Below are 16,175 nucleotides of genomic sequence, written 5' to 3' on the forward strand. Positions count from 1 at the left end.
ATGTTAAATTGTCCTTTTCATATATAGATAAATTAAGGGGCTTTCTTTTTTTTTTTTTTAGCTTTCTGTGAACCTAAGGGGTTTGAATTTATTTTTGCTTGAAAGACTAATTGGAGAACTGCAGGTTTTTAACAAGCTCTGCTTCCATTTCCCCTTCCTATGGCTGTAATAACTTTCTTCTTTATATGTATGAACGGAGATCCAAGTTTTTAAATAAATAGAAAGTATTGGAAAGGGAAAGTCGTCGGGGTGGTGAGTGTGTGCAGGGCGTAGTGTTTGGGAATGAGGCAGCAAAAGAGGGAAAAAACCACCCCAGTAATTTTGCAGTATGTTTTGTCTCCCTTGTTCAGAGATCCTGGTTTGTTTTTTTTAAGACAGTAAGACCAGCTAAAAAGTACAAGATGTATATTTTGTAAATCTGACATTTTGTAAGAATATATATATGTATTTATGTTTTTATTTACTTTTTTTTGTCTTCAAATGGTCTGTGAAAGACCCATTCATATGTACAGAACACAAAAATAAATGGATTTTTAATACAATACAAAACTTTTTTTTTTACAGTTCTATCTTAATTCTCAAATTCTTTTCCCCTTCCTCATCTTTTTATTATTGGGTGCCTTAAATGCTTAATGGATGTGGCCTCAAACTATGCATCATTCTTGCAGCGCAGTGCTGTGGCAATTGTTCCATCAGCCCGTCAGATAATATTATTCTCTCCCCGGATGCTATTCTGGGGGTTCTAACTCTCCCAGAGCCAATTTTGGGTAGCTTGCAAGGAAATAGGGGGAACCTCTTGCATTAGCAAAAGCCCTTGTGTGGGTTTATGACATTTGTATTTTTAAAAAAATTACGACTAGATTGGGTCAGGCTGCACAATCTGGGATATTCAGGCAGGCCTGAGACTAAACTCTAATTATTTTGAAGAGGGCCAGCTTCCAATAGGGTAGGTTAGAGCTAGCAGTCCTAGACTGCTTACTGGTAATCTTAACTCTCTGAAGTCATAGAGGTAAAGGTAAAGGTAAAGGTACCCCTGCCCGTACGGGCCAGTCTTGACAGACTCTGGGGTTGTGCGCCCATCTCACTTAAGAGGCCAGGGGCCAGCGCTGTCCGGAGACACTTCCGGGTCACGTGGCCAGCGTGACATCGCTGCTCTGGCGAGCCAGAGCCGCACACGGAAACGCCGTTTACCTTCCCGCTATTTATCTACTTGCACCCGGAGGTGCTTTCGAACTGCTAGGTTGGCAGGCGCTGGAACCGAGCAGCGGGAGCGCACCCCCCGCAGGGATTCGAACCGCCGACCTTTCGATCGGCAAGTCCTAGGCGCTGAGGCTTTAACCCACAGCGCCACCTGCGTCCCATGAAGTCATAGAGGAATTCCTACCAAATAAGCATGCTGAGGACTTTGTGCTCATCTTTCAATTGATGTATTTAGTAAAGGAATGGGCATCCTATGGCCCTCTGGATGGTGTTTGACTCCAGTTCCTATCAGCCCGAGGCAGCATGGCAGCAATAATAATAATAATAATAATAATAATAATAATAATAATAATAAATTTATACCCCAGCCACTCTGGGCAGCTCCCAGCAGAATACAGTCATACCTTAGATCCCGAACGCCTTGCGAGTCAAACGTTTTTGCTCTCGAACACCACAAACCCGTAAGTGAGTGTTCCGGTTTGCGAACGTTCTTTGGAACCCAAACATCCGATGAGGCTTCCGATTGGCTGCAGGAGCTTCCTTCAGCCAATCGGAAGCCACGCCTTCATTCCCGGACGTTTTGGAAGTCAGAGGGCCTTCCAGAATGGATTCCGTTTGCCTTCCGAGGTACGACTTAAAAAAACAATAAAACCTCAAACGTTAAAAACTTCCCTAAACAGTGGCTACAAATTAGGGAAGTTGTAGTGCAGCAACATTTTGGAGAGCCACAGTTTCACATTTCAAGCCCACCTTTCCTGTAGAGAGCAGTTTAGCTTGGTAGAGCATGGGACTCTTAAATTTTGGAGTTGTGGGTTCAAGTCTCACATTGGGCAAAAGATTCCTATATTGCAGGGGATTGAACTAGATTACCCTCTGGGTCCCGTCCAACTCTAAATTCTATGAAAGCAACTCCGTGAAGCAGGTAATGTTGAGAGTGACCAGCCCAGGGCAACTTCCGTCCCAGCTGAGGGCACAAAATGCTTTGCAGAAACAAACTTCATTCCTTTTTAAAACCAGTGGTTTTCCCAACAGTATTGTCGTTGTCGTTTAGTTGTGTCCAACTCTTCGTGACCCCCTGGACCAGAGCACGCCAGGCACTCCTGTCTTCCACTGCCTCCCGCAGTTTGGTCAAACTCAAGCTGGTAGCTTCGAGAACACTATCCAACCATCTCGTCCTCTGTCATCCCCTTCTCCTTGTGCCCTCCATCTTTCTCAACATCAGGGTCTTCTCCAGGGAGTCTTCTCTTCTCATGAGGTGGCCAAAGTATTGGAGCCTCAGCTTCAGGATCTGTCCTTCCAGTGAGCACTCAGGGCTAATTTCCTTCAGAATGGAGAGGTTTGATCTTCTTGCAGTCCATGGGACTCTCAAGAGTCTCCTCCAGCACCATAATTCAAAAGCATAAATTCTTCGGCGATCAGCCTTCTTTATGGTCCAGCTCTCACTTCCATACATCACTACTGGAAAAACCATGGCTTTAACTATACAGGCCTTTGTTGGTAAGGTGATGTCTGCTTTTTAAGATGCTGTCTAGGTTTGTCATTGCTTTTCTCCCAAGGAGCAGGCGTCTTTTAATTTCGTGACTTCTGTCACCATCTGCAGTGATCATGGAGCCCAAGAAAGTAAAATCTCTCACTGCCTCAAAGTAAAATCTCTCACTGCCCAACAGTATACCTTCAGTTAATCCTTTCTGTATTGATTTGCAGAATTTATATGCTTTCGTGTAACATAAACATCTCCAGGTGGCTTAACAGTAAGAAAACAATTTAAGTTCAAAATAAGATTCAAAACGAAAGCAACTTACCGGTAACTGTAACAAAAGTAAAACTCGGTTGCACCCAAACAAAAACACATTTAAAGACTATAACCATATTGTCTGCCATTGGAAACCTGCAAGTTGCAAAGCATTCTGGGACTCACTGTTTGTGACATGCTCAGCCATTGGGCAATACTGTCACAATCTGACACTTAGGGCTAAATCAAGCACACTGGTGGTGCTGTGGGTTAAACCACAGAGCCTAGGACTTGCCGATCAGAAGGTCGGCGGTTCGAATCCCCACAACGGTGAGCTCCCGTTGCTCGGTCCCTGCTCCTGCCCACCTAGCAGTACGAAAGCATGTCAAAGTGCAAGTAGATAAATAGGTACCGCTCTGGCGGGAAGGTAAACGGCGTTTCCGTGCGCTGCTCTGGTTCGCCAGCAGCGGCTTAGTCATGCTGGCCACATGACCCGGAAGCTGTACGCCGGCTCCCTTGGCCAATAAAGCGAGATGAGCGCCGCAACCCCAGAGTCAGTCACGACTGGACCTAATGGTCAGGGGTCCCTTTGCCTTTACCCTTTATAATGTGCTAGGAACCAACACAGACCTAGGCTCAAAACCCCATTCAGGCCTGAACTGATCAATTCTTAGCCTATAACCTACCTCACAGGATTGTTGTGGATCACACAAGGGATGGGAGAATAATCATGTATGATGCCTTGAGTTTTCCAAAGAAAATTTGGGGTATGAAGGGAAAGACAACACTTCTCTACAGATTAGATGGTGGTCAAGTCTTTCAGTTACCCATCACTGGAGAGTTACTTGTAAATGAAGTAATTCTCTACAAAAAAAGAGGATATTGCTGTCTCAACATTTGTTCCTTCTTTGCTCAATGCACAATCAATTTTTTCCTTTTCCTGTAAAGGCTGTTAAAACTTGACCACTTCCTAAATTTTGTCCCAGGTATGTTTGCGTATAGAGGAGCTTTCTCAATAGTGAAAACGGGGGTGGAGGGTGAGAACAAGCAATTGTCACGTTTGACAGTATTTGGTTCAGAAAGGTGTTTTCCCCCCAAGCCACTGTGTCTGTTTTTCTCTAGGTTTGCTTCAGTTCTATTAGGCAGAAGAACCTGAAGCATGAATTCGCACTGAGAGCAATAGGGCATCATCACTCGGGTATCCTATAGGCTGCAGATAAGTGACTAGGACTGCAAACAGTGGGATTTACTCCCAAGTAGGTATGGGGGATTTGGGTGGCGCTGTGGGTTAAACCACAGAGCCCTAGGGCTTGCTGATTAGAAGGTCAGTGGTTTGAATCCCCGCAACGGGGTGAGCTCCCGTTGCTCGGTCCCTACTCCTGCCCTCCTAGCAGTTCGAAAGCACACCAGTGCAAGTAGATAAATAGGTACCGCTCCGGCAGGAAGGTAAACGGCGTTTCCGTGCGCTGCTCTGGTTCACCGGAAGCGGCTTAGCCATGCTGGCCACATGACCCGGAACCTGTACGCCGGCTCCTTCGGCCAATAAAGCGAGATGAGTGCCGCAACCCCAGAGTCGGCCACAACTGGACCTAATGGTCAGGGGTCCCTTTACCCTTTAGGTATGTAAAGGGTTATGCTGTTAATCCCAGTGAACTCATTTTATCACCTTTATCCAAGCTGACATTTCAAATCACTATTTTGCTTGATAATAAGAGGACCTGTGCTTAACTTCCTATAAAAACACTGCTCCCAGAATTCTTGACATCAAATGTCATTTGGGTGCAATAAAACATTTTATTGGGACTCCAGATAGTTCTAGACATTCATCCACTTTTCACAAGGCAATGATAAGTTTTATTCTTGCTCAGTATATTTGAAAAATGTATGTTTCAGATCAGCTCCAGAATTTATCTTAGAAACTTGATGTTCGGCTGCTGTTGCCGATTGGTCATTCCAGTGCATATCTTTATAAGCAGTGGAACAGTAATATTAAATTCTAGCAGTGAATCCAACTAGATAAATGACATTTCCCAGCTTTCTCCTTCCCTAAGGTATCTGTCTCGCTATCTCACATTCATATTAGGGGTGTGTGTACCAGCCGCAAGATTCGACTTGTATCTGTAACTTTGGGAAGCAGCCCAATCTGTTTCAGAGTTGCTTTGTGTCTTTCCAATTCGACTCCATGTTCATGACGGAATTATCTCTGTTAAAAACAATGCTCTGTTTCACCACCAGCACCCCATTCACTATGTTGTTGTTGTTGTTCAGTCGTTTAGTCATGTCTGACTCTTCGTGACCCCATGGACCAGAGCACGCCAGGCACTCCTGTCTTCCAGTTTTCTCAAACTCAGTAGCTTTGAGAACACTGTCCAACCACCTCGTCCTCTGTTGTCCCCTTCTCCTTGTGCCCTCCATCTTTCCCAGCATCAGGGTCTTTTCCAGGGAGTCTTCTCTTCTCATGAGGTGGCCAAAGTATTGGAACCTCAGCTTCAGGATCTGTCCTTCCAGTGAGCACTCAGGGCTGATTTCCTTCAGAATGGATAGGTTTGATCTTCTGGCAGTCCATGGGACTCTCAAGTGTCTCCTCCAGCACCAGAATTCAAAAGCATCAATTCTTTGGCGATCAGCCTTCTTTATGGTCCAGCTCTCACTTCCATACATCACTACTTGGAAAACCATAGCTTTAACTATACGGGCCTTTGTCGGCAAGGTGATGTCTCTGCTTTTTAAGATGCTGTCTAGGTTTGTCATTGCTTTTCTTCCAAGGAGCAGGGGTCTTTTAATTTCGTGACTGCTGTCGCCATCTGCAGTGATCATGGAGCCCAAGAAAGTAAAATCTCTCACTGCCTCCATTTCTTCCCCTTCTATTTGCCAGGAGGTGATGGGACCAGTAGCCATGATCTTCGTTTTTTTGATGGGGAATCAAACCTTTTTGCTTTTCATCGAAGTGAATGTTGCAGGACCCCCACTGCTCCCAGTCAACATGGCCACTGGTCAAGGATGCAAGGAGTTGGTCATCCAGCATCATTTGACAGGCATGGCATTGGTTACCCCTAGTGTAGAATGTGTTGGCTTGGGGTTTTTTGGGGTTTTTTAAGGTGGGAATATTTGTGCGTTTATTTAGATCTGCACCCCACCTTCCAACCGCGTTATCAGGACAGCTTGCAATGAAAATTTAAAAAACACTTTAATATCCCTAATACGTTGAGCTGCGGTCAGGAACTCCATGAAAGCAGCATCCAAATACAGCAGATGAACAAAAGTTCAAAAGTCGGCACAAATAAAAAGGTCTTTGCTGGTGCCACACAAGCAGTGGAGGGCCTTCTTGGCAGTGGCACCCTCCCCGTGGAACGTCCTCCCATCAGATGTCAAGGAGATAAAGAACTACACAACTTTTAGAAGACATCTGAAGGCAGCCCTGTATCAGGAAGTTTTAATGTTCGACATTTTATTATTTTTTATGTTCTGCTAGAAGCCGCCCAGAGCAGATGGGTGGGGCATTATTATTATTATTATTATTATTATTATTATTATTATTATGTCTCTAGGACTGCTCCAAAGCCAGGAGACCATCACTGTGATGGCCCTTTTCACCAGTAACCAACCACAGCACATTTGTGGCAGAGAAACTGGCAGGAGGGTAATGCTGTGAGCTTTTTTTGTTTCGTTTTGTTTAAAATCCACCGAGCTCATGTCTCTTGCATCAGTGTAAGCCAGTGTTGTCACGTTGGGTATACGTGTGTGTGGCTTTTAAAGGAAACTCTTGCTGTGTGGACATGCAGTTTTGCCGTGCGTAGAGAAAATTGGGGGTGGGAAACTGTGGAAAGAGTACGGCGTGGGTCCTACGCAACCGTATGCGCTTAAATTCTGATTTCAAGGAGTGCAGCCTAAGCGTACAGGAATGGGCTGTGCTGCTGCAATGACTAGGAGCAATTGTACGGAATAATCATAGAATTGTAGAGTTGGAGGGAAGCCCAGTCATCATCTAGTCCAACCCCTCGCAATACAGGAATATTGTATGCCGCTTCCCATATGGGAATCGAACCGGCAACCTTGGCACCATGCTCAAACCAATGCCCTGTTGAACTCGTTGGGACTCCTATGTCTATGTATAAGATTTGGTGGCACTTTTTTTTATTAAGCACACTGCTTCTGTGTGAGGGCAAAATGTAGTCCGGATTATGGATTCCGTTGCACAGGAATCTGTCCCTCATGGCTCCACAGCCTAACTTTGATGCGGTGAAGGTCCTGTGTGAGTGTCTGGAGGTGGTTGGAGGATGGATGGCGGCTAACAGATTGAGGCTGAATCCTGACAAGACAGAAGTACTGTTTTCAGGGGACAGGAGGCGGGTGGGTGTGGAGGACTCCCTAGTTCTGAATGGGGTAACTGTGCCCCTGAAGGACCAGGTGCGCAGCCTGGGAGCCATTCTGGATTCTCAGCTGTCCATGGAGGCACAGGTCAATTCTGTGTCCAGGGCAGCTGTCTACCAGCTCCATCTGGTACGCAGGCTGAGACCCTACCTGCCCGTGGACTGTCTCACCAGAGTAGTGCATGCTCTAGTTATCTCTCGCTTGGACTACTGCAATGTGCTCTACGTGGGGCTACCTTTGAAGGTGACCCGGAAACTACAACTAATCCAGAATGCTCCAGCTAGACTGGTGAATGGGAGCGGCCACCGAGATCATATAACACCGGTTTTGAAAGACCTACACTGGCTTCCAGTATGTTTCCGAGCACGATTCAAAGTGTTGGTGCTGACCTTTAAAGCCATAAACGGCCTCAGTCCAGTATACCTGAAGGAGCGTCTCCACCTCCATTGTTCTGCCCGGACACTGAGGTCCAGCTCCGAGGGCCTTCTGGCAGTTCCCTCCCTGCGAGAAGCCAAGTTACAGGGAACCAGGCAGAGGGCCTTCTCAGTAGTGGCGCCCGCCCTGTTGAACGCCCTCCCACCAGATGTGAAAGAGAAGAATAACTACCAAACTTTTAGAAGACATCTGAAGGCAGCCCTGTTTAGGGAAGCTTTTAATGTTTAATAGGTTATTGTATTTTAGTGTTCTGTTGGAAGCCACCCAGAGTGGCTGGGGAAACCCAGCCAGATGGGAGGGGTATAAATAATAAATTATTATTATTATTAGCAGGCCTTTCCCAAACAACCAGAAAATTTTGCCAATTTCAATAAGCGCTGAGAAATAATATAATAATTTATACCCGGCCCATCTGGCTGGGTTTTTCTGAAATCCACATTCTCCACAATAATTCCGACATTGTCTCTCCAAACACAAATCTAGGGCCAAAATTCAACCCTCCCCCCCCCAGTTTAAACCGTACCAGAAAGCTGGTTTTTATATATTTAAATGCAGAAACACAGATGAAGTAGTCAGGGCTTACGAGGTTGACTTCTGACAAGTGTGAACCGACTCGTCTTGGTGTTGGGAAACTCCGACTTGCAACGGCTTGTTCAACCTGGGTGCCAAGCCCATGTCACAACTCGGTTTGATTATAGGTAGGTATTTATTTGGTGTTAAGTGTTGCATGAAAACAAAAACAAGAACTGGGATCATAGCAAACATACCGATGTGAAGACTGGGGGTGGGGTGGGGGTGACAGAAAAATTACCGTAGATTGGAGAGAATGACATGTCTCCCATCTCCATTTTTCTGGGGGTTTTCTAGGTTTAAACATCACTAAGCAAATGTACACTAGTGTGTCACAGTATGACTTGCCAAGATCAATCTTGTTTTAGTGTGAGTTTTACATATACAGTGGTACCTCGGGTTACATACGCTTCAGGTTACAGACTCTCCTAACCCTGAAATAGTACCTCTGGTTAAGAACTTTGTTTCAGGATGAGAACAGAAATCGTGCTCCGGTGGTGTGGCAGCAGTGGGAGGCCCCATTAGCTAAAGTGGTGCTTCAAGTTAAGAACAGTTTCAGGTTAAGAATGGACCTCCAGAACGAATTAAGTACATAACCAGAGGTACCACTGTAGAAAATAGGTTTGAGTAGTGTCGGATTAACGTATAAGCTAAACAAGCTATAGCTTAGCGCCCCACTCTCTTGGGGGCCCCAAAAATTTTTAAAGGAAAAAAACCTGGATGTACATTTCCAAAATATAAGATAAAAAACAAATAAAATAAAACCTACATACAGCAAGAGTGTTTTGTGTTGTGTAGGCTCCTATGGTGTAAGTCATGGGCGCCGCCTGCTAGCCTAAAATATCACTGGTTTGCTCATTTCTATATATAGGGTGCCTACATTCTGCATGGAATGGTTGCATGGGAACATGTGCAAATGGCTTTAGATACCTATTAGGTCCATAAATTACCATATAGCATATATTCAGCACAAAAAACAGCGACGATTTGTTGTTGACAAAGGACAGCTGGGCATATAAAGGGCCCCATTACCTTCAGTAGCTTAGGGCCTCATCAAACCTAAATCCGGTCTTGGGTTTGAGCAGAACTTACTTTGCAGAATCTTCTGGATTTCAAACTGCTATTGTTGCCTGCAAATAGACAAGGTGGTTGTGTTCTTTTTTTGGACGGGTTTATGATGGTAAATGGGATGTGGGTGGCGCTGTGGGTTAAACCACAGAGCCTAGCGCTTGCCGATCAGAAGGTCGGCACTTTGAATCCCCGCAACGGGGTGAGCTCCCGTTGCTTGGTCCCTGCTTCTGCCAACCTAGCAGTTCGAAAGCATGTCAAAGTGCAAGTAGATAAATAGGTACCGCTCCGGTGGGAAGGTAAACAGCATTTCCATGTGCTGCTCTGGTTCGCCAGAAGCGGCTTAGTCATGCTGGCCACATGACCCAGAAGCTGGCTCCCTCGGCCAATAAAGCGAGATGAGCGCCGCAACCCCAGAGTCGGCCACGACTGGACCTAATGGTCAGGGGTCCCTTTACCTTTACTGATGGTAAAAAAGGGGGTGTTCAAGCTTCGGGACCACACAGAATTATTCATTGGGCCTATTTTTGCAGAGCAAAGTGCCTTATCGAAAAACATCGACCCTCCCACCACAACTGGCAATGGCACAATTACAAAAACATTTTGATTTCAAATGCATGATATATTACTCGAACCACTCAGGCTCATAAGTTTTCGTAGTGACTCAGGACTGCCAGTGATTGAGTTGAAAAGGAACTGGACTTGGAGACACACCAGGGTATTTCGGAAGCTCTGTTCGTTTTCGTAAAACGTGCACAGAAATTCTTAGAAAAAGATGCAAGACTAGGGCACTCTCACCAAACGACGGTTCTCTCCTTGCTGTGCTATCCAAATGTCATTGAGCCCAGACAAGGGACAATTAACTTCTAGTCATCCTTCAAGGAATTTAAAGCAGCGTCTTGCCAGCAGCCAAGCATGTCACTCGTACGAAGGTCAGAAAAGTTCGTGCCTGCTGGGCCATGGTGCTGGGAACAATCTGGCAGCCATCAGTGGAATGCCATCATTGCTTTAATGCCCTCTCATGGGAGAACAGGAAACGGCCATATCCCAAGGCAGACCACGGGATTCATCTCGCTCAGTATTGTCAGCACTGACAAAGCACATCTTCAGGCAAGGAACCTTTTCCTACTGGGAGATGACGGAGACTAAAACCTGGGACCTTTAGCAGGCAAAGACAGTGCCTTACTACTGAGATTGCCTTTCCTTTTTTTACAGACAAGTTGGTATAAGGAAACACACAAATCAACTACATCAGCCAGCATTCTGTAAACCGAACCCTCTTGCCTCCCAGCAGTGGTCAGTTGAATATTTATACAGTGGTACCTTGGTTCTCCTGGCAAATAGAAGGGGAAGAAATGGAGGCAGTGAGAGATTTTACTTTCTTGGGCTCCATGATCACTGCAGATGGTGACAGCAGCCACGAAATTAAAAGACGCCTGCTTCTTGGGAGAAGGGCAATGACAGGCCTAGACAGCATCTTGAGAAGTAGAGACATCACCTTGCCAACAAAGGTCCGTATAGTTAAAGCTATGGTTTTCCCAGTAGTGATGTATGGAAGTGAGAGCTGGACCATAAAGAAGGCTGATCACCGAAGAATTGATGCTTTTGAATTATGGTGCTGGAGGAGACTCTTGAGAGTCCCATGGACTGCAAGAAGATCAAACCTCTCCATTCTGAAGGAAATCAGCCCTGAGTGGTCACTGGAAGGACAGATCCTGAAGCTGAGACTCCAATACCTCATGAGAAGAGAAGACTCCCTGGAAAAGACCCTGATGTTGGGAAAGATGGAGGGCACAAGGAGAAGGGGATGACAGAGGATGAGATGGTTGGACAGTGTTCTCAAAGCTACCAGCATGAGTTTGACCAAACTGTGGGAGGCAGTGGAAGACAGGAGTGCCTGGCGTGCTCTGGTCCAGGGGGTCACGAAGAGACGGACACAACTAAACGACTAAACAACAACAAAAACCTTGGTTCTCAAATGCCTTGGGACTCAAACAACTTTGAACCCAAACACTGCAAACCCGGAAGTAAGTGTTCCAGTTTGCGAACTTTTTTGGAAGCCGAACGTGCTCCGTTTTGAGTGTTACACTTCTGTTTGGAGCGTTACGCTGAGGTCTGTCTGTCTTTGCTATTTATTTTGCGTTTTTGCTTTTGCAGCTCTTTTTTTTTGTTTTTGCGACTGTGTGGAACCCAGTTCAGCTACTGATTGATTGTGTGGCTGCAATACATTGTTTATTGCTTTCATTTTATGGATCAGTGGTGTCGTTAGTAAAATTCATGTTAAATTGCTGCTTTAGGGGTTGTTTTTAAAACTCTGGAACGGATCAATCCATTTTGCATTACTTTCTATGGGAAAGCACACCTTGGTTTTGGAACGCTTTGGTTTTGGAACAGAATAGATTAAGTTTGAGAACCAAGGTGTTGTTGTTGTTTAGTCGTTTAGTCATGTCTGACTCTTCGTGACCCCATGACCACTGTACATATAAACAGTGCTTTTTTCCTGGGGGTACGCAGGGGTACACATACCCCTAAACATTTTGTGAATCTAAATTTGGTGTCATTGAGGGGCAATATTTCATAATACTTTCATAATTTCATTGAGGGCAGTATTTCCTCATAAGGAGGAAGATGAGAGTACCCCTAAACATTTTTTTTAAGAAAACAAAAGCACTGCATATATAGATCCTATAGATTGCAGACTATGCAAATGTCCTTATTTTCCAGGGACAGTCCTGGATTTACAGAAGCCGTCCCAGATTCTGATTTGATCCCAGAATGCCCCGCTTTTCCTTAGGACACCCCTATTTTCATCAGAGAGATGCTGGAGAGCATGAAAGGATGTCCCTATTTTCATTGGAGAAATGCTGGACAATATGGAGTTATCCGACCCGCCAAGCTATCTGAAGACAGCTCTGTATAGGGTTTTTAAAAAACATTTTATTATGTTTTTATATATCTTGGAAGCCGCCCAGAACAGCTGGGGCAACCCAGTGAGATGGGTGAGGTATAAATAGTAAAATTATTATTATTATGGAAAAAATGTCCCAGATATTCTGGAGGGTATGGGGTTGTGCAGCCCAGCTTTAAAGTCTTCCACAAGCTCACAACCGTTCTGGTTCCAATTCTTTCCTCATTGGTTTTTGTGTTTTTACATCTACCTGGCAGTGGGCAAACGTTGATGCGAGGAGCCAAGCTGCCAGTCTCCAGATTGTCTCTGTGGAAGTTCAAAGGCTTTTTTCTTTCTTTTTTTTCATTTGGGAAAGCTTACCATGAAAGCATCTACTTAACACATATTTTTGCTCTGAGGTTATCCTCTGCCTATATTCAAATCTGCGAGGATGAGGCCAAGAAACTCAAAGCTGGTGACCTATCTTCATAATAAAGCAAATATGACTGGGTTGTCCGCCGTGAAAATGTGCACATTCTCGTTTGAAGTTTACGCCACCCACACTTCTCTTGGCTTCTAATTGTCAATAGTTCCCCCCCCCTTCCTTTCCTTTCCTTTTCCCCCCCATACACATCAAAGCGTGTTCCTGGCCCAAAATCATCTTGTTTTTAAGAGAGTCTGAACTGGAGACAGTAAAATTGAACTGCTTCCCAAATGTTTGTCTAAACTTTGAACCAGATCAAGTGTCTTTCCGTGGAGCCTGTCCAAGAATTCCTTGCACACCCTCCCTAACCCACAGCCGTCACAAGGAGAGCAGTAGCCCAAATTCCAGCATTGGTAAAAGAGAAAAGAGGGTGGGTAGGTGGGAAAATCAATATCATAACCAGAAACACTCGCTTAAAATGCAGCTTGCTACTAATTAAACGGGGACGCAGGTGGCGCTGTGGGTTAAAGCCTCAGCGCCTAGGGCTTGCCGATCGAAAGGTCGGCGGTTCGAATCCCTGCGGCGGGGTGCGCTCCCGCTGCTCGGTCCCAGCACCTGCCAACCTAGCAGTTCGAAAGCACCTCCGGGTGCAAGTAGATATATAGGGACCGCTTACCAGCGGGAAGGTAAACGGCGTTTCCGTGTGCGGCTCTGGCTCTGGCTCTGGCTCTGGCTCTGGCCAGAGCAGCGATGTCACGCTGGCCACGTGACCCGGAAGTGTCTCCGGACAGCGCTGGCCCATGGCCTCTTAAGTGAGATGGGGGCACAACCCCAGAGTCTGTCAAGACTGGCCCGTACGGGCAGGGGTACCTTTACCTTTACCTTTACCTTACTAATTAAACATGGGTGCTCATAGTCATGGCTTGCCTTCATCTTGCTCTGCTTCTGAGATCTTTGCGTGTCGAGGTCCCCAAGCCACTCCCCAATAATTCACACATCACACATCAATTTTGGTTTGGGTTTTTGGCACTATTTTGGCCACAACTTTATTTAAATACACACAAGTGAGTGGTTGCTTAGGCATTGGTTCCGACTGGCGCTGTGGGTTAAAGCCTCAGCGCCTAGGGCTTGCCGATCGAAAGGTCGGCGGTTCGAATCCCTGCGGCGGGGTGCGCTCCCACTGCTCGGTCCCAGCGCCTGCCAACCTAGCAGTTCGAAAGCACCTCCGGGTGCAAGTAGATAAATAGGGACCGCTTACCAGCGGGAAGGTAAACGGCGTTTCCGTGTGCGGCTCTGGCTCTGGCCAGAGCAGCGATGTCACGCTGGCCACGTGACCCGGAAGTGTCTCCGGACAGCGCTGGCCCCTGGCCTCTTAAGTGAGATGGGCGCACAACCCCAGAGTCTGTCAAGACTGGCCCGTATGGGCAGGGGTACCTTTACCTTTACCTTTATCTGTCCTTGCCCAGGGGACAGAACTGACTTCCGGATTCCAGAGGAAGCCAGTGAGGGAAACAATTTTGGGGATATAATGAAGCTGGGCATCAGTCCCTCATTTCTCACACTCATGCTCCTGGTGGCCAGTGGCGTAGCGTGGGTTGTCAGCACCCGGGGCAAGGCAAGTAATTTGCGCCCCCTAACCTGTGGATTTGCGCCCCCTAACCCGTGGATTTGCACCCCCTAACCCTAACCCCCAGATGTTGTGCCCGGTGCGGCCGGCCCCCCCTGCACCCCCCACGCTACGCCACTGCTGGTGGCCCAAGTCCGATGCCAGGGACAAGGACGAAAAGAATGGCAAGCCCCTGGATTCCTTTAACGGAATTCCCTTTCCGCACCACCATTGGAGGGGTAGGCACTTACCCCTCCACCAACCAATTTGAACCAATGCCTAACTGCCAACCTTACAAGTTGTGACGATTTGCTACGCAGTAGGCAAAAACCAAATGGCACCAGCCAATCAGCCAAATGGAGAAAATTCCTACCAGGCCCCCGCTCCAAAGCAGACGACCCCATGACAGGCATAGCAAGGTCAAGCGAGCAACCCCCCCAATACAGGGAGGGTGGGCGGGTGATGCGGTGCAAGCAGCCAAGAGGACGGCCAAAGTTGGGCGACCAGTATTTAAAACCTCTGACCCCTCCTTCAAAATTGGCAACAAGCAATTCTCCCCAGCGACCCGATTAACCCATTCACTGCCTGGGCCACTCCGCAAATCCGCCCAGCAACAATGAGGTGGCTTGTATCCCCCACCGCAACACGCACTCTCTGCTAGGGAGAACACGTTTTTATGAGCACGCTATTTTCCTTGGAACTTTTCCTATTCTCAAAAAAGAAATAAGTGTAAAGCTGTGTGTGTCTGTGTGGTTTGTTTTTTTTTTTTAAGGAGGGAGAAATGTATGTGCGTGCGCCCATACGCAAGTTCAAAGCCAGCTTTGATTATCAGAAGCAAAAGTCAGATTTCAGAAAGGCGAGCCCTCATAAACGAAAGGATAGGTTGTTGTTTTTTAACGTAACCCGTGATGAAAAGAGATTTTTCAAAATTCTTTTTTTTAAAAAAGGCCTGGTAATGCTATCCTTCTTTCTTTGTAAACGTAGAAGTTTCAGGCAGCATTTCCTGTTCTTGCTTTATGAGCTGCGCATAGCCGCGTTCCAGCAGAACTGGCAGCCAGTAAAAGGGACGTCATTTGACACCCTTCAACATGTACACATAGCAGTCTGGAACTGAGAGGCATTTATGTGGGTGGATGAGAAGGGGAGGGGGGAACCCGCTTTAGAGCTTGGGTTTTTTTGTTCACGTTGCTTCTCATTTTAACATCCACCCAGAATTTCCCCCTAAGGTTAGTAAAAGGAAATGTACCCCTCCGTTCTCATAAAGCAAATATATTCAGATGCAGAGGACAGAAATGCAAACTTAATCAGGACTCTGAAGGGGGCGAGGCAGTTTTGGATCCAACAATTACTTTCCCATCTCTGCGAGGATAATTCTTGGACCTGAATTCATTTCAGAAGGACCAAAGTCCAGATCAAGGAGGGGACCGTTTAGGAGGGGCTTGCCGATCAGAAGGTCGGTGGTTCGAATCCCCGCGACAGGGTGAGCTCCCATTGCTCAGTCCCTGCTCCTGCCAACCTAGAAGTTCGAAAGCACGTCAAAGTGCAAATATATATATAGGTACCGCTCAGGCGGGAAGGTAAACGGCGTTTCCGTGCGCTGCTCTGGTTCGCCAGAAGCGGCTTAGTCATGCTGGCCACATGAACCGGAAGCTGTACGCCGGCTCCCTCGGCCAATAAAGCGAGATGAGCGCCGCAACCCCAGAGTCGTCCGCAACTGGACCTAATGGTCAGGGGTCCCTTTACCTTTACCGTAGCCCATTCATAACTCAAAACAGAAGAGATAAAAGGTCCTTAGTGCTATAGGTGCTGCAACAGATGGCAGAAATTGGGTCTTCCCTTAAAGAGGGCACGTTAATAATAAGAATAAGAATAACAATAAGAA

General features: G+C 46.5%; 1 long non-coding RNA gene across 1 annotated transcript in view; it reads left to right on the forward strand.

Annotated features, from left to right (window-relative positions):
* The window catches only part of LOC307220863, a 176,447-nt gene that overhangs the window by 40,020 nt on the left and 120,252 nt on the right, over positions 1–16,175 (forward strand). The window lies entirely within an intron of this gene.

Source organism: Podarcis cretensis, assembly GCF_951804945.1.
Source record: "Podarcis cretensis genome assembly, chromosome: 1".
NCBI lineage: Eukaryota > Metazoa > Chordata > Lepidosauria > Squamata > Lacertidae > Podarcis > Podarcis cretensis.